The following is a 19,460-nucleotide window of genomic DNA, read 5'->3' as shown; positions in this document are numbered from 1 at the left end:
TGGCAATTCAGGGTCTTTTGAGCTTCCATACAAATCTGATGATTTTTTGTTCTATTTCTTTAAAAAATGCCAATGGGATTTTGATGGGGATTGCATTATACCTATATAATGCTTTAGATAATATGGTCATTTTAATTACGTTGATTCTTCCAACCCAGGAACACAAAATATCTTTCCATTTCTTTGTATCTTCTTCGATTTCTTTTAATAGAGTCTTACAGTTTTCATTATATAGGTCCTTCATATGTTTTGTTAAATTTATTCCTAGGTATTTTGTTCTTTTTGTTGCGATTGCAAAGGGATTTATTTTTTCCACTTCTTTTTCTTATGCTTTATTATTAGAGTATAGGAACACTATGAATTTTTGAACGTTGATTTTGTATCTGGAGACTTTATTGTATTTGCTTATTGTTTCTAGTAGTGTTATTGTGGAGTCTTTAGGGTTTTCTCTGTAGAGAATCATGTCATCCACAAATAGTGACAGTTTGACTTTTCCATTTTCTATTTGGATGCCTTTTATATCTTTCTTTTGCCTGATTGCACTCACTAGGACCTTCAATGTTATATTGAATAACAGTGGCGATAGTGGACAGCCTTGCCTTGTTCCTGACCTTAAAGGGAAGGTTTTTAGTTTTTCACCATTAAGTATAATGTTGGCTAAGAGTTTGTCATAGATGGCCTTTATTATATTAAGGTACTGTCCTTCTATACCAATTTTGTTAAGTGTTTTGATCATTAAACAGGAGTTTTTAAAAAGAAGGTGAATAAAATTAGAACTATGAACTATGATTAACTCATTTACCTAGCAGAACTGGAAGCCAGGGCTTTAGTTGCAGCACTCTTGTAATTAATTATTTATTAGCTCTTGAAATGAAGGCTGACCATATTTCTTTATCTTGATTTCTGTTAGGTAGTTCATTTATTGGACAGCTAAACTAGATAGAAAAGAAAGAAAAGATAGTCTTTCATAAGTAGTTTTTGTCCTAGTTGGAGATCATCACCACATAGATATAAGAAAGACTTGATATTTTATCCTCTTATTTTGTCCTTTGCTTGAGGCTCCTGATCAAGGCAAAACCCTTTAAATCCCAGCAGGAGGAGGTCTAAATCTTAAATTGCACTATCTTTAAAAGGTCTTTGTCTTTCAGACAAGTCAGATAATGTTGGAACGTTCCCATTAGTGAGTCATGTGTACCAAACATTGTTTCTGTGTATTTTTTGCTGTAACTTTTAAACATTCTCTTTCTTCCTTTTCCTTGCCTGTTAAATCACTACTGAGAATGTAAGACTCAAAAGTTAATAGGATCTTGTGTAGAATATTTTTGTGATTTAAGAAACTTCAGTTATCTGGGCGTTGACAGCAGACTATATATTCAAAGATTAATTTTTTTTATTTTAATAGAAAAACAATATATATTTTTTTACTTTTGGTATATTATCTGTGGTGGTTTTAAAACATAATTCACAAAGTTTTTGATATTCTTCCTTTCAAAAGGTAGAGTCCCTCCCCTTAAATATGGATAGTACTTTGGGACTTGCTTCTAATGAATAAAATGTGGCAGAAATGACTGTGTGGCATTTCTGAGAAGGTCATAAGAAGGCATTGTGACTTCATCCTTTCTGTCTCTCTTGGATCATTTGTTCTGGGAACAAAATGATATGGAAGGCAACTACCACATCATAGGATACTCAAGAAGCTTTATGGAGAGGTCGATATGGCCTCTAGCCATCACCTATGTGAGCGAGCCAATTTGGAAGCAGATCCTCCAACCCTAGTCAAGCCTTCAGATGACTGTAGCCCCAACCAATATCTTGACTGCAACCTCATGAGAGACCTTGAGCCACAACCAGCCAGCTAAGCTGCTACTGACCTCCTAAACTGCTACTGAACAGAAATTGTGAGATAATGTATGTGTCTTGTTTTAAGCCATTAAATTTTTGGGGTAAGTTGTTATGCAGTAATAGATAACTGATATACCATCATGTAACATTTTATAGTAAAAGATTGATAAACTATCTGTCATATGGTCCAAAATTTTTTTGTTCTCCTAAATTCTTTTTTTTTCTTTTTTTGTTGTTATTTCTAAGAACTGTTTTGGTCTGAAAGGCATGCATTAAAGTCATTATTAGCAGTTTTCTATTTCTCCAATCTTCTTCTGTAGCTACTACTTTACAAAAGTTGTTGCTATATTATTTGTTGCATAGATATTCATGACTATTATAGCTTCATAATGAGTTGTAGCCTTTAGCACTATAAAGTATCCTTTATCTCATTTAATACTTTTTGCTTGAATGCTACCTTATCGATATTAAGATTATAATCCTTGATTTTTTAAATTTGCATTTGCTCAGTACATCTTTTTTAATTCTTTTATCCTAGGCTCTCTTATATACAGCACAGAGTGGGGTTTTAATTTGTGAGTCAATTTAAAAATTGTTTTCTTTTAATAAGTAATTTAAGCCCATATGTGTGTGTGTGTATGTGTATACACACATACAACTGCTATGTTTTATTTCAGTTATGTCATCTTTATATATACAAAACAATGCATGGTTTTCCAGTAGACTGTGTGTTCAGTTTCCTTTGCTCTTTGCTGTTCTCTGTGTGTGTGTGTGTGTACTTCTCTTGATATTTAGGAAAATTTATTTATTTGTTCTAATGATTCCCTTTATACCAATACTCACATAATACCTTGGTTCTCTTTATCTTATCTTTACACATTGACTATTAGTTCCCTACTTGGAACACAATGAAAGAACTTGAAACCACCTCCTTCTCTCTCCTCTGTACCTGCCACTATCCAATTTTAGTTAATAGTATTATTTTTATTAATGTTTATTCTTGTCCTCTTTAATATATTTTGGTTTATAATATTCAGTTTGTTGGCTTTAAATGACATCCTTTAACTCCGTTTTACCTGTTAGACAGTGAGCTATTCTACTTTTATCTCTCTCCCCTCTCTCACTTTTTAAAGTTATTACATTATCAGAGCAAATAAAATTTATATACTATTCTTATTCCTACTTTTGTTTTAGTGGTAGTTATATCTAAATATATTCAGTTTGAACCACCAGTCTCTCTGCTGAAGTTTTCTCAGTCCTCTCTCAGTTGGGTACAGTTTATCCTTAGGAAGGACTCATGAGTATAATAGTCCCAGGTGTTTATCATAGGAAAACTTTTTCTATAGCCTTGCTACTTATAGAGCGGTTTGTCTACATTTAAAATCCTTGGTGTACATTTTTTCCCCTTGATTATATTGTAAATGTTGCTTTACTATTTTCTGGCTTTGAATGTTGCTGAGAACTCTGATGGCAAATTGGTTTGCTATCCTTAGAAAGTGACTTGGTTTTTCTGCCAGGAAGCACAATAATTTTTTTCTTTATATTAAAACAATAATTTTCTAGGATAAATCTAAGCAATGACCAATCTGGGTCTATTTAACTTGGTATATGGTATGCCCTTTCAATAAATATAGATTGAGGTCTTCATCCCTTCCGTACCCACTCCCCACCCTCAAGAAAAATATGATTGAATTATAGTTGTAAATATTAATTCTATTCCATTATTATTATTTTCTTTTTCAAGGCATCCAGAAATATGTGTATTGGTTGTTGTTTGTCTGATTTCTATATTACTTTACTTTCTCTTTGATCCTTTTAATCTATTTCTTTCACTTTGCTTTTTTTATTTCCATCCTCTTTGTTCTATATAGTACATTGATCTTAGCTATTTTTTGTTGTTGTTGTTTTGTTTTAGGTTGCATTCCCTGGACATAGACTCTGAGACAGGGATTTGTATACAGAAGTTCATTGGAGAACACCCTTGGAATCAGCATTTGTGACAACCTGAAGAAGGGAAGACTGGGCAGAGGAGATCCTGAACTGCAGTTAGTGGTATGCTGGTAAATGTTTAACAACCAGTTCTCAAGGGGGAAAATATTCTCTAATTTGTAACAATTTCCAGCATGTAAATACTTTCATTGTGGCAATTTTAAGCTACCAATATGATGTCACTGAATGTGGATCTGGGGAGAAATGCACAGTAGCACCCATACAGAAACAATAGACATAACCTCAAGAGCATAGTAATGTAGTAAAATAATTCGGAAGTAATGAATATTAAGTATTTATTACCTTGGTTTTTAATATAATTTATTTAATTCTGAGTTTATATAATAAGTTTTAGTAATGGTTATGTTTAACAACCTGCTTGCAAAATTCCTAAAAATTTTAACAATTGGCTCTCATGAGCCAGTAGGAGCCAGCTACAATATGCCACTGATTGTGATGAGTCACAACAAAGGCCTGAGGCTATCCCATCAGGAGCTTTAAAGTTGGGATGGCCCTTCAGAGTTTTCCTATTTTGAGGCAAGGACCTCTGTATTTCGGCATGGACCAGTAACTGGATGCAGGTAAACCAGGAAATTCCCAGGTTCCCAGGAAATTCCCACCAACATTCTGGCAACTTGGGGTATGAGTACTTCAGTTCTGAAACAGGTATTTGGGGAGCACACCACAGGATCCATTACTGTAACTCATAGTTTAGTCTTGGTTTCTGCCTTAGGACAGCATTTTTTATTGTATGCTTGCATCTGTCAAAATTTGTGATTGTTTTTGTGTGTGTGTGTGTGTTTTTTTCCTTATAGCAACTTTGTATGGATACTGAGTTTTTATTGTTTTTTATGTTTGACTATGTTGGATTTTTCTGGGTCAGCTTTTAACAAACGGATCTTTTTAAGAGAATGGACAGGGTTTTTAAGGCCTTTTCCTGTTTTTTTTTTTTCAGCTCAAGCACTCCCTCTTCTGTTGCTATAGTGAAGAGCAGTTTTCTTAATTATAATGTGCTTTTTTTGTAAGTCAGACTTCTGATTCTCCTGTTGTTTTTTTCCAGTGGGGTTACTTATTACCAGTTATTTCTTTTCTATTTCCATTCACCACTGGCTGCTGTCTCCAAGGAACTTGACTTTACTTTTCAAAATATCTTTTTCTTCTTAAAGTTGCACTTTCCCAATACTGCCATATTTGTTCCTAAGAATTTACCAAGCCCTTATGTTTTGACTCCTTTTGCCAGTGCTGATCTGCCAGGTTTCAGACCAGCTCTCAAGTATTCTTACTAGGGATTGGCTGATTTCTTTCTGGGAGTGTCCCTTATTGATGTTACAGGGTTCTACCAACACTAAGCCCTCCATATTTCTCATCTTTTTCAAGCAGATTCTGTGACCTCTACACACTTATAGGGGTTCTGGATGGTCTCAACTGTGTTTTTCCCAACTTACATGTAAGTTGGAGATTATAGGATTTTTTTTTCTGTAATTAGTATCAGTCATAGGAATTTTTATTTGCTTTTCTTTTTGCTCTGTATAGTGTTAAGAGGTGTGGGAAGTCATAGAAACCAAAGAATGGGTATTTGTTTTTAATATGTATAAATAATATTGTGCTTTAAATATTCTTCTGTTTTTTCTTTTTCACTTAATATTATGTGTTTATAATCTATCTGTGCACTATATGTACACCTAGTTTATTGCTTTTAGTTACTGCATTCCTTCCACAGTCTGCATTCACCCTATTTTATGTACCTGTTCTCCTGGTTAAAATACCTGGGTTGCTTCTATCTCCCTGCTATCATGGAAAGAGCTGGATGAACACTCGTATATGTTCCCATGGTAATCCACATGACATTTTTTTCTAGGACATATAACCAAGAGATGAGATCTTGGGATTACAAGGCACATACACAGGTTGCTTCCCAGAATGGCTAAGAATGAGAACAAGAGGTCAGTCTCCTCACACCTCTTGCCATCTCTTTAATTTGCCATGCTGGTAAAATAATTCATTGAGTTTTGGCCTTAAATTCCATTTTGATATTTTATTTAGCTTTTTTGAGGTATAATTGACAAATAAAATTGTAAGATTAATTTAAAGTGTACATTGTAGTTATTTTAAGTTTTGTATTTTTGCATCTTGTTTAAGAAACCTTTTCTCACCCAAGTCACAAAGATATTGTCCACATTTTCTTCAATTAGTTTCATAATTTTACTTTTCCATTTACATCTTTAAGCCATTTGAAGTTTACCTCTGTATTTAGTAAGGTAGGGATCTAACTTAATTTTTCTTCATATTATGAACCAGTTTTATCAACATAATTTTTAAGAAATCTGTCCTTTCCTCATAAAGATGGCTTTGCCATCTTTGTGGTGCTGCTTTTTTCATATGCCAAATTCTATATGTCATGGGTCTGTTTCTGAGCTTTCTATCTTTTCTATTTTTTTTTTTTGTTTATTTGTTCTTGTGCTCTGTTTTTTTTTTTTTTTTAATATCTATAGTGTGATAGGTCTTAATAGTTGGTATTATAATCCCCTTTTGAATTTTCTTTTTCATAGGCTACTCTTCCATATACATTTTAGAATGAGTTTGTCGAGTTTCTAAAAAAGTTCTAGCTAACATTTAAAAATAAGATTTGAACTTACAGATTTAGGAAGAACTGACATCTTTCTTAAACTAAATTGTCTTATCTAAGAACATAGTTTATCTATTTTTTTTTTTTTTTTTAAGAAATTCTGTCCTTTAATAAGTTTAAAATTTTTTAGGGTAAAAGTATTATGTCATATTTATGAATGATTGTTAAATATTTTGTAATTTTTGGTGCTATCGTAAATGGTAGTTTACCATTTCTGGTTCATTATTGCTAGTATAGAGAAATAATATTTCTGTGTTTCTGAAGAAATTTGAAACATAAATGTTTAACTTTATCAAATGTTTTATACGTCAACTCTTGGGATGATAATGTGATTTTTCTCTTTTAATCTATAGATATGGTCAGTAACATTGATAGTCTTCTCATGTTAAGCCATTCTTATGTTCCTGGAAGAACACCTTGACTTTTGAGTTCAGTTGAATAATATTTATTTGTAGCTATTTTTTAATCTATTTATATCAGTAGCATGGGTTATGATTCTTCTTCTGTCTGATTTTAGAATAAATAATTAGGCAGCTTTTCTTCTTTTTCTATTTTCTGAAATAATTTAATTGATAAAGGGATTATCTGTCCCTTGAAGGCATGGTAAAACTCACTGTAAAACCATATAAGCCTAAGGCTTTTTTCTAGGGTTAAGGCCTTTAATTACCATTCAATTTATTTATAGGTATTTGGTCTGTTCATGTTTTTAATTTCTTCTGCCAATTTTGGCATTTTATGATTTTCCAAAAATCATCTACTTTATCCATTTAGTGTATTAGCCTGTGATTGACCATAATCTTCTTTTCTATCTCTATTGTATCTATAGCTAGTTCCCTTGATTTCATTATGTGATTTGAATATTTTCATCTTTTTTCCTAATTAGCTCATTAGAGAGTTGTCCATCTTACTCATCTTTACAAATTAGATGGTAAAAATAAGTCCTAATATAACATAAGTTATAATAAATGTTAATCAGTTCATCAGTTTCTGAGAAGACAGATACTCAGGTTGGATATCAGACTTGGTTAAAAACTAAGATCTAGCAATATATTATGTGTAAGAGACACTTAAAATGAAAGAATATGTATAAGTTGAAAGTAAAGAGATATAAGTAGTTATTTGAGGCTATTATGAACAGAAACAAACCAGAAACAAAACAGGTAGCTATTTTATATGAGATAAATTCGAGCTACAAATTTAAGGCAAAACTATCATTATGGACAAAACATAAGAAGTAAGTAGGCTTGGTGCAGACTATCAGGAGCTCAGCCAACTGACGATATCAAATGGATAGTTGGATAAATAAGACTAGATTCAGGGGCAAAGTTCAGAGGCAAAGACAAAGCTGAGATATAAATTTGTAGTCATCAGCATATATATGGTATTTAAAACCATAAGACTGAGTCGAGACCATCAAGGGAGTGTAGACAGGAAAAGAGGTCCAGGGAGTAAACTCTGAACCATTCTAACATTTTGAGATTAAGGAGATGAAGAGGAACCAGCAAAAAGATATAGAAGTGGCCAGAAAGGTAAGAGGCAAACCAGGAGATTGTGATGTCCTGGAACCCAGGTGAAAAACTATTTCAAAGAAAGAGAGTGATCAGCAGTTTAAATGTTGCTGACAGGTCACGTAAGAGGAGGCTGAAAATGGACGGTTGGATTTAACAATATGGAGGTTGTTGATGACTTGCTAGGAGTAAGTTTGATGATGGAGTAGGGGGAAAAACCTGATTGGAGTGAGTTCAGAAGAGGAGAGAAATTGGGGACGGTGAGTTTACCCAATTTTTGAAAGGAGTTTTGCTGTGCAAGGAAGGAGAGAAAAGGGGCAGTAACTGGCAGAGGAAATGAGTCTGAGTTGTTTGATTTTTTTTTTTTTTAAGTTGAGAAAAATAACTGTGTTAGAGAGGAAAAAATTGATGGAACAGAGAGAGATGGAAGAATTACTGAAGCAATGTCCTTGAAGAGAGGAGATGGGATCTAGTGTACAAGTGGAGGGGCCAGCATTAGGTAGGAGATAGTTCATCTACAGGTAACAAGAGAGAAAGTGGAATAGAAGGGTGCAAATGCAGATAGCTAGGGAGATATAGTAGTAGAAGTATGTGGAGTTAATAATGATTGCTTCCATTTTCTCGGTGCAGTAAGGAGCTAGGTTATAAGCCAAGAAAGGAGGCGAGAGAAGTTCTCAGAGATTGGAGGAGAGAGGAGAAAATACAAAATTGTTGTTTAAGAATGTCATAGTGAGTGGATTAGGGAAATATAGTATGTTTTCTAGGTAGTAGTATGGGGCCACTTGAGATTGATAATTATGTAAAGTAAGACGAATTAGCAAGTTTGAATATTTCCCCGAGGCCTCATTCAGCTGCCATGGTGCCCCTATAGAGTAAGCAGAGAAAATTGGATTTAAGCTGGGCCGTGGTCTGCCAAGGAGTACTTTAGGGCAAGAGAGGAACAAGTGAGTTAGAGTTGAGAAAATATGCAAGGGATTGATTATAATTATTGACCATGGAATTTATGCTGGGTTACAGGGTTGAGGACATGAAGCAGCAGGGGACAGTAGAAAGGTGGTAGAACCAATGAAGTACAAGGTCCCTATGAAGATCAAAGGATTGTTGGAATTGAGGTACTAGTGGAAGTGAGCTGTAAAGAGGTGATGTTTGAAGAATGAAATATTTGAAATTGAGATCATGGAAGGTGTACAAGTTTTTTTTTGTTTGTTTGTTTTTTGTAATGACAAGGTTAAGGGTATGACTGATGGCTAGAGGATGAAATCACTAAAGGAGAACAGATCAAACATTGCAAGGCCAGGTTTGGAAAGATCTGTATGAATATTGAAATTGTGAGGGATTATGACAGAAGTACTGGATGTAGTGACAGTGAGCAAAGAGGAGGTAAACGACTTAACAGAAAATGCAATGTGGGTGGTAGGTAGTCTAAAGACAGGAATTTAAAGTCGAGTATTATATATAAAATATACATATACATAATATCTTATATAGTATATAAAGAGAGTAGGGGAGAATGATCTGGAAGTATCATTGAGGAATGAGGAAGACCCCTACCTCTTTTCTAGGCCATGTGATAAGGAGGTTGTGGGAATGAAAATAGATAACATTTGAGAGGGCTGCAGGTGAGGCAGTATTATCAGGGAAGAGTCAGGGGTCATTTGTTGCTTTATCTATTTTGAGGCTATATAGTTGTAAGCATCTACATTAACAATATAAATGTATTATATTACATATTCTTGTTCTGTTGTCTTCCATTGCCTCTAACGCTGCTTTTTGCCTTAAATTCTGTTTTTTTTCTGATTTTAGATGTCTGCTTGGCTTTCTTTTGGTTCTTAGGTACATTTCCCTACCTTTTTGTTTTAACTTCTCCTATCCTTTCTTTTAAATGTGTCTCTTGTAGACATTATATTGCTAGATCTTATTTTTTAATATAGTCTGAGACTTCTGTCTTTTCTCTGGTGAATTTACCATCTTAATTTAAATTTTTTCTTTTTTTTTTTTTTTTTTGCTAATTTCCTTGAATAAATCAATTTTTCCATGGGTTTGAAAAACATGCATTTTATATTTGTTCTTCCTTTTGTTATTCATAACTTGTTAAGACTCTGACTTGTATTTATTTTTCTTAATTTATGAAACTTATCAACACTTGTTATCTTCTACCTTACTAGGACAAGTACTTTAACTCCCCCACTCTCATTTTCAGTATTTTGAAAATATTGTTTTCCTGCCTCTCGTGTTGCTCTTGAGAAGTCTGACATCATTGATTCATTTTTCTTGTGGGTGAGCTACTCTTTTTGGAAAGTTTTTAGCATTTTCTCTTTATTAAATATCACTGTTTACATATTTATTACCCTACACACCCTTTCAATATCAGTCTTTCTTTAGAAGTTCTCACTTGTGTTTTTCATATATCATCTTCCCTCTATTTACTTTTTTCTCTCCTATTAGAACTCCTATTATATAAATAGTGTTATTTTTATGACTAGCCTCCATATTTTTTCATTTTGAGCCCACTCAAAATTTCTCCCCAAGTCTACTCTCCATGTTGGGAACCTGGCCTTCCTCTGTCCAGGGCTATTTCCCTTCTTTACGAATTCATAACCACTTCTGGCCCTCCAGAGTTTTCTGCTGGTTTTCTTTTCTTTTTAAAAATATCCAGGGGGAGGGGGGAGGTAGACAGGAAAAAATTTAAATTATTTCTTCAATTAAAATAATAAACAAACAAACAAACAAACAAATAAATAAAATTATAAAAAATATCCATTCATTTCATTTCTGAAGCATCTTGGGGGTTGGGTTTGGGGCGGTAGACTGTGACACTTTGCCTTTATTTCAGGGGTCATATAATGTCCCTTTTATGACAGCCTACCTTAGTGTTTGTTGAAACTTCGTGTTTCTAGTAATATAGAACAGAAGATATTGTTTCTTGAGTGGTCATGGTCGTATTCTGTAAATGAAGATGTTTATCTTGAAAAACTATAGGCAGAATGTAAAAACAAAGAACAGGCAAAACAATGTATAAACATGAAAGACAGCAAAATAGTCATTTTACTGAAACATTGAAATTTACTTTCAACATGATTGTGTTTAATTTTACAATCACTTGGGAATCTTCTTAAGCCTGGAAACAAGATAAGAAAATTAATCTATTACAAATTTCTCTTAAATACATTTGTGGAAATGTAGACGATTCATAGGTAAAATAAGAATGCTTCCAGAACTCAAAGTTAAACTAGTAATAATGATATGTAATCTATACTTATGTCACCTTAACAAGGCAGAATGTCTCCCAGGACCAAAATCAGGAAGAGCAGGGCTTGGCAATAGCTTATTATTTATCAGACAGTATTCTTATACCTAAAGTTAGAACATAGCATAAATATTGACAATGGTTATTTCTGGGCATTGACTTGTCTCTATTTTCCAAATTTTTATGATGAACATGCATTACTTTTGTAATTGAAAAAAATATACTATTTTAATAGAATTTTCATAGGGAAATTGTCATATAAATACACAAACTTGTGCAAAGATATTTGCTGCAGCATTATTTGTAATGTTGAAAAATATCCAAATATCAGTAGGAGATACAGTTCAATTAATTGATAGATCTACATGGTAAATATCATGCATACAATAAAAATGATAATGTAAGTCTATATGAACATAGAAGAATTTCAAAGATGTACTGTTACTTGAAACACAAAGCAGGTTAAAAAAAACATCCAATATGAACCCATTTTTGCAACCATAAAGGAAGTGCACAGAAATTTTTTGAAAAATCTGTGCAAGATTGCCGCTCCATCCTAACAACAGGTGAAAAGTTGAACAGTCTGAAAAATCAACAACTTTTTTAGATCCTCTAGAGATGTGAAGTAACAGTGCAAACTATTGACCTCAAGATTGGAGAGACAGACAGGTGGTAACAGAGAATCACAACTTATTGGAACAGAAACCCACAAGCAGAAACTTCTGCAGAAAACAGTGCCTAGTAGAAAACCTGAATTGTAATTGATGAATTGCTAGAGGCTCAGGATGGAGAACTCTGAGAGTTAAAAATTCCAGGGAGACGTAGTCACAAGGACATCCAGAAACTTTACCAGGTGCTCACAGTGAAGATCAGAGAAAAATCTCATGTTTCTCATAGGGGAAGGGGGCAAGTAACCATTTGAAATAAACCTGAGCATTCTATTCTTAAAGTCTGCCCTCAAGGGAAACTATTTTACTAGTGCCTAACCTACTGGGGTTTTATCGAGGCCTAACCTATTTGGAGGAATGGAAATACCCAACTCTATTTGGCTCTAGCCTTCCACATGGGGCAGGGGAGGGAAATACACAGTTCCAGCTTCCTCTAGCTATCCTGTCTCACCTAAGGTATGGGAGAAAGGGGAGGGTACTGAGAAGGACTGGGAAAGTTCACAGTCCAGAGGCTTTCCAAAAAACTAAGACCTAATCTTAGTAAAATGGTTTCCCTTCCTCCATACTTTACCACCACATTGCTAATGGCCTATTTGCCAGAGTTCCTTTCACCTATTACATCATGTCCTGATTTTAACAAAAATTAGAAGCCATTCTAAAAGGCAAAAGACACAGTTGTTTAACAAGACTGAACGAGCATCAGAACCAGAGTCAGATACAGTAGAGATGTTGGAGTTATCAGACTGGGAATTTAAAACAACTATGATTAATACACTAAAGACTCTGATAGAAAAAGTAGCATGTAGGAATGGATGGATAATGTAAGCAGAGAGATAGATATTCTAAGAAAGAATCAAAAAGAAGGGCTAGAGATCGAAAATACTAACAGAAATGAAAAAATGCCATTGATGGCCTCATTAGTAGACTGGACATGGCTGAGAAAAGAATCTCTGAGCTTGAGGATATGATAATAGAAACTTCCAAGACTGAAAAGCAAAGAGAAAACACACACACACACACACACACACACACACACACACACACACACACACAAACCCACCAAAAAAACCCCAGAATATGCAAGAAGTGCAAAATAACTACTAAAGGTATAACGTGTGTAATGGGAATAGCAGAAGAAGGGAACAAAAGCAGTATTTGAAGCAATAACAATTTTGAAGCAATAATAGTGGAGAATTTCTCCAAATTAATGTCAGACATCAAACCACAGAGCCAGGAAACTCAGAACAACAAGATCAGCAGGAAAAATGCCCCCAAAACTACACTTAGGCATATCATATTCAAACTTCAGAAAAATTAAAGATAAAGAAAAAAGGCTTGAAACCAGAGGGAAAAAACACCTTATCCATAGAGGAACAAAGATAAGAATTACATTCAACTTCTCTTTAGAAACTGTGCAAGCCAGAGAGTGGAGTATAATATTTAAAGTGTTGAGAAAAAAACTTAAAATTCCGTACCCTGAAAAATTATATTTAAAGAGTGAAAGAGAAATAAAGACTTTCTCTGACATATAAAAATTAAGGGAATTTGTGGCCAACAGACCTGCCTTGCAAGAAGAGATAAAAAGAAGTTCTTCGAAGAGAAAGAAAATGATACAGATCAGAAATTCAGATCTATGGAAAGATAGGATGAGCATTACAGAAGGAATAAATGAAGGTAAAATGCAAAGTTTTATTCTTATTCTTAATTGGTCTAATAGATAACAATTTGTTCGAAATAATAGCAATAAGGTATTCAACATATGTGCTTATGTATAAATAAATTGGATGATAGATATGGTGCAAGGGACAGGAGGGAAGAATTAGGGATATTTTGTTAATTATAAGGTACTAGTACTACCATGAAGCAGTATAATGTTATTTGAAAGTAGTTGTGGATTAGTTGTAAATGTATAGTATAAACTCTAGGGGAACAACTGAAAAAAGTAAAAAAAGTATAATTGGTATGCTAAGAAAGGAGAGAAAATGGAATTACAGAATTTTGCAGTCAAAACTACAAAAGGCAGAAAAGTGTGGAAGATAAAAATAGGAACAAGGAACAAGGGCAATAAATAGAAAAAAATAACAGATATGGTAGATAGTAATAGAACTATATCAATAATCACTTTAAACATCAATGATCTAAATACAATTAAAAGACAGAGATAGTGAGAGTGGAGCCAAAAACAAGACCTAACTATATGTTGTCTACCAGAAACCCACTTTAAATATTAAGACATAGATTAAAAGTACATGCATAGGAAGAAAAATACCAAAAGAAAGCAGGGACTAGGCAAAATGACATAGATGATAGAAGCTTCATTTGTCTCCTCTTGTGACCACATCAAAGTTGAGATGGAAACACGGAGCAAACAGAAAGCAGAGTCACCTGGGGTCTAGATGAACAGAAACCCTAAAACTAGGGAGAGAAATAAGAAATCATTCTGCAACGGTTGGAGGTAGGAGGGGGCAAAGACGCGAGGCTGCCTGGTCCCGGCAGCTGAGTGGGACAGAGGCTATGGCAGCAGCAGCAGCCAGCAGCTACAGATGCCTCTCAAACGGTCTGTGTCCACAACCGAATTTTGATGATGACAGACCTACTTGCTCTGAGTGTCAGTGCCAGGTCAGCTGCTTGGGGACACCAGGGACTTACCGGGGGACACTGAGTTGTCAGAGTGAGGGCTAGAGGTGAGGCTTTCTGTCGGGCAGAAGTGTTGGTGGTACCCATTGCTCCTCTGTTGAGCCCTTCCTCCTCCTAGTGTGTGGTGGCAGCACCACCACAGCTGAGAAGTCATCTAACTAGATAACAGAGTTCACTCTGCCCACAGGATTCCCTGAAACTACCTCCCCCAACTCTCGGCCCCACCCAAGCCGCATTCAGTTGTATCCTCTGTGAGTCCTGTGCACTTGCTGAGCAGTGCCAAGACTCACACTGGTGGCAGCTGACCTTGGGTTCTGGTGTGCCTTCTTGAGGCAACTATAAACATAGCATCTGTGGATTGCTTGCTGAATCTTAACAAGTGGTCCTGGAAGGGCACACTTGCCCTGCAGCTGTACGCCTCTCAGGACTGTGCCACTGGACACCTACCACACAAAGCCACACTAATAAGACAAGAAGACTTATGGGTTTTGCTTAGTACATAGAAACAGACCCAGAAAGGCAGCCAAAATGGGAAGACACATGAGAAGCAAAAACCATATGAGAGAACAAAACAGAGATCCAGAAATAATGGAGTCAAGCAATCTCACAGATGCAGAGTTCAAAACACTGGTTATAAAAATACTCAATGAAATTAAGGGAAATGTAAATGAACTCAGTGAGGACTTTAACAAAGAGATAAAAAAACATAAAAAATGGAAATGGAAATAATAAAAGGGAGCCAGTCAGAAATGAAGAATATATGATCTAAGATGAAGAGTATATTAGAAGGAATCAACAAACGTGGATAAAAAAGAGGATCGAACCACTGATGTAGAAGATGAGGAAGCCAAGGACACGCAATCAGAATGGCAAGAAAAAAGTAACTAAGAATATAATAATAATTTAAGGAGCCTATGGGACAAAATTAAGGATAACAACATCCATGTCATGGGTACTTGAAGAGGGAGAACAAGAAGTTGAATATATATTCGAAGAAATAATGATGGAAAACTTCCCTAACTTGGTGAAGGAGATAGACATACAACCCCAGGAAGGTCAGAGAGTCCCCAAAACCAGGAACCCAAAGAGGCCCATACTGAGACACATGCTAATTAAAATGCCAAAGGTTAAATATAAAGAGAGAATCTTAAAAGCAGCAAGAGAAAAGCAATTAGTTACCTACAAGTGAGCACCCATAAGATCAACAGCTGATTTCTCAAAAGAAACTTTACAGGACAGAAGGGCTTGGCACAAAATATTCAAAGTGTTGAAAACCCAGGATCGATAGCCAAGAATACTTTATCTAGGAAAGCAATCATTTTGAGTCGAAGGACAGGTAAAGAGCTTCCCAGACAAAAATAAGCTAAAGGAATTCATCAACGCCAAGCAAGTATTACAGGAATTGATAGAGGGTCTTCTTTAAGAAGAAAAAACATGTATCAAAAACAGGAATAAAGAATGGTAATAACTGCATTCCTATCAACAACTACCTCAAATGGAAAAGAATTAAGTGCTCCAACCAAAAGATAGGGAAATTGAATGGGTAAGAAAACAAGACCCCTACATATGCTGCCTACAAGAGATTCACTTTAGAAGACACACACAGACTAAAAGGAAGGGGATGGGAAAAGATATTGCCTTGATGGAACTAGAGGGTATTGTATTGAATGTAGTAAGTCAGATAAAGACAAATACCACATGATTTCACATACATGTGGAATCTAAAAAACAAAATCAATGGAAACAGACCAATAGATACAGAGAATATTTTGAGAGATACTAGTTGGGAGGGAAGTTTAGAGGGGATGATGAAAAATGGCAAAGGGATTAAGAAGTACAAATGGATAGATACAAAATAGTCATGGAGGTATAAAGTGTAGCATAAGGAAAATAGTCAACAATGTTGTAAGAAATATATAAAGGGGAAGGGGATACCTGATTTAGTGGGGTAACCACTTTGTGAGTTATATAGATCTCTAATCAGTATGCTGTACAACTGAAACTAGTATATTATTGTATGGCAAGTATAATTGAAAAAAAAAACATCGAATTGTACAATGTAAATATGAGCAACTAATTGTCTGTTACACTTCAGTAAAGCTCAGCAAGAAAAAAGGAAAGCAGGAGTAGCTGTAGTAATTTCAGGCAGAGCAGACTTCAGAGCAAGGAGTTATCAGGGGTAAAAAGGGCTATTACACCATCTCACACCGGTTAGAATAGCTATTTTCAACAGGACAAGAAATAGTAAGTATTGGAGAGGATGCGGAGAAAAAGGAACCCTCGTACATTGCTGGTGGGACTGCAAATTGGTACAGCCACTATGGAAAACAGTATGGAGATTCCTCAAAAAACTAAGAATTGACCTACCATGTGATCCAGAAATCTCTCTACTGGGTATTTACCCCAAAGACTTGAAAACATATATCCGAAAAGATATTTGCACACCAATGTTCATAGCAGCATTATTCACAGTGGCCAGGACATAGAAGCAACCTAAGTGTCCTACAATAGATTATTAGATAAAGATGTGGTGCATATATACAATAGAATATTACTGAGCTATAAGAAGAGATGAAATACTGCCATTTGCAACAACATGGATGGACCTTGAGATAATCATGCTAAGCAAAGTAAGCCAGACAAAGTTGAAAACCACATATCACTTATATGTGAGATATAAATCTAAAAACAACGAACAAACATGACAAACAGAAACTCATGGATGTGGACAATAGACTAGTGGTTACCAGAAAGGAGGGAAGGGAGGAAGTAGATGGGGTAAAAGGAGTCAAATATATGGTGACAGAAAGAAATATAACTATTGGCGTCAAACATACAATGCAAAATATGTATGATTTACTGTTGAATTTTACACTTGAAACTTACTGGATTTTGTTAACCAGTGTCACCATAATAAAAGAAAATGGGCAGGGGTATTACATAATAATAAAGAGGTCAGTACTTCAAGATAATATAATAATCCTTAATGTTTGCCTAATAACAGAATATCAAGCTCCAGGAGGCAAAAACTGATAGCATGGCAAGGAGAACTAGATGAATCCACTATTATAGTTAAAGACTTTAACACTCCTCTGTCAGAAATAGACAGATCCAGCTGGCAGAAAATCATTAAGGATATAAGAGAACTCAATAGTACCATCAATCAACTGCGTATAATTGACATCTCTGGACTATTTTATCCGATAGCAACAGATTGCACATTCTTTTCAAGCTCACACGGAACATTCACCAAGGTAAACTACATTTTGAGCCATAAAACACATACCTTAACAAATTTAAAAGAATAAAAATCATGCAATATCTACTCTCAGACCACAATGGAATTAAACTTGAAATCAATAACAAAAAGATAGCTATAAAGTTTAAAAATATGTGGAAATTAAACACACTTCTAAATAACTTGGGTCAATGAAGGAATCTCAAGAGAAATTTTAAAAATATCTTGAATTAAATAAAAATGAAAATAGAACTTATTAAAATTTATGGGATGTAGCGAAAGCAGTGCTTAGAAGGACATGTATAGCATTTAATACACATATTAGAGAAGAAAAAAGATCTTAAAAAATCTGAGCTCCTATCTTGGGAAACTAAAAAAGAAGAGCAAATTAAATCAAAAGAAAGCAGAAGAAAAGAAACAAGAATTAGAGCAAAAATCAATAGAGAAAATCAACAAATTTAATTGGGCATCTCGTATTTTATCTAGCAACCTTACCCCTCAACCATGAATTTATTTAGTTTATAGTTCCATGAATAATTAAAGTACAAACCAAATGTGTAGGAATAATAGCAAATTCAGGATAGTGGTTAATTTGGAGCGTGAAGGGAAAAATGCCATCAGCGGTACGCAGGAAAATTCACTCTTATGTGTATTTGTATTATATATTTTTAATTTTTGTTTTTTGGGTTTTTCCTTTTTTTTAAGTGTTTAATTTCTTAGAAGTAGTATTGTGTATGCAGATTTTTTTATATTACTATGCTTTTTGTTGTCTGAAATATTTATTATAAATATTTTAAAAATCTTCAATAGCCCTCTAAAGTCCAGAGAACCTAAAATATATTACAAACACCTTCCTGGCTTCTCTGATCTTGCTTACCTCTCTAATCTTGCCACTTCCAGTTTGTAGCTATCAGTCTGGCAAGGCTGACCAATTTTCCTTAACAGACCTTCAAGCCTTTGCCATTCCCCGACCCCACCCCCATTACCTCCCACCTTCCTCTTGTTATTAAGTCTCCACTCATTTCTCAGTATCTTTAGGAAAACTTCTCTGGCACTTTACATCTGGGTTGGGTACTTGTACTTTCAGAACATTCAGTACTTTCACCATCACCACTTATTTACACCATATTGGAATTGCTAACCCTTTTTTCTGTATCTTCCATTAGAAAACAAACTCCAAAAGTATAGAGACCGTATCTCACTTACCCTGACATTCTGGTCTTTGCCTAGTGCCTGGCATTAAAAGGCCCTCAATAAATATTTACAGTAGGAATTAACTAACAATGGGCTGGTTTACTTAACATTTTTGAGGCATGCTAAAATTTTATTTTTAATGCGAACCCTGTTTTGTAATCAGTATTTAGATAGAATTATAAAATCTTGCCACCCAATGGTTTGTAGGTTAGAAATTATTACCTGGAATAAAATTCTCTTCAGTCATTCTGATTGGAAAGTTGGAGTTCAACATGGTCTGTCACCTAAGCTAGGTCTTGCTTTTATTGTTTAGGATTAGCTCATAGTGTTCATCAGATTGTACAAACTATTCTTAGGCATGCGTGGTAAAGTTCTTAAAATTGCTTTTTATTTTTAAAATTCAAATTTGAGGAAGACCAGGTGTTGTAGATGTAAAAAAAAAAAAGGGGGCCTGTAAGATGACAAGGTCCTTGCAATCTGTGAGGTCAACCAAGGGTTGCCTCGCCTAAAA

The 19,460-nt window shown here is 34.7% G+C and overlaps 1 protein-coding gene across 1 annotated transcript in view; it reads left to right on the top strand.

The window, feature by feature from the left end:
• LARP4 (La ribonucleoprotein domain family member 4) overlaps positions 1-19,460 on the top strand; it is a 151,698-nt gene that overhangs the window by 11,350 nt on the left and 120,888 nt on the right. The window contains exon 2 of the mRNA XM_025050238.1: positions 3,758-3,894. The gene's annotated coding sequence lies outside the window, so the exon portion shown is untranslated. The remainder of the gene's footprint in view (positions 1-3,757; positions 3,895-19,460) is intronic.

The sequence above is a fragment of the Pteropus alecto genome, unplaced genomic scaffold, assembly GCF_000325575.1.
Source record: "Pteropus alecto unplaced genomic scaffold, ASM32557v1 scaffold196, whole genome shotgun sequence".
Lineage (NCBI taxonomy): Eukaryota > Metazoa > Chordata > Mammalia > Chiroptera > Pteropodidae > Pteropus > Pteropus alecto.
This window is presented reverse-complemented; position numbering and strand designations above follow the sequence as displayed.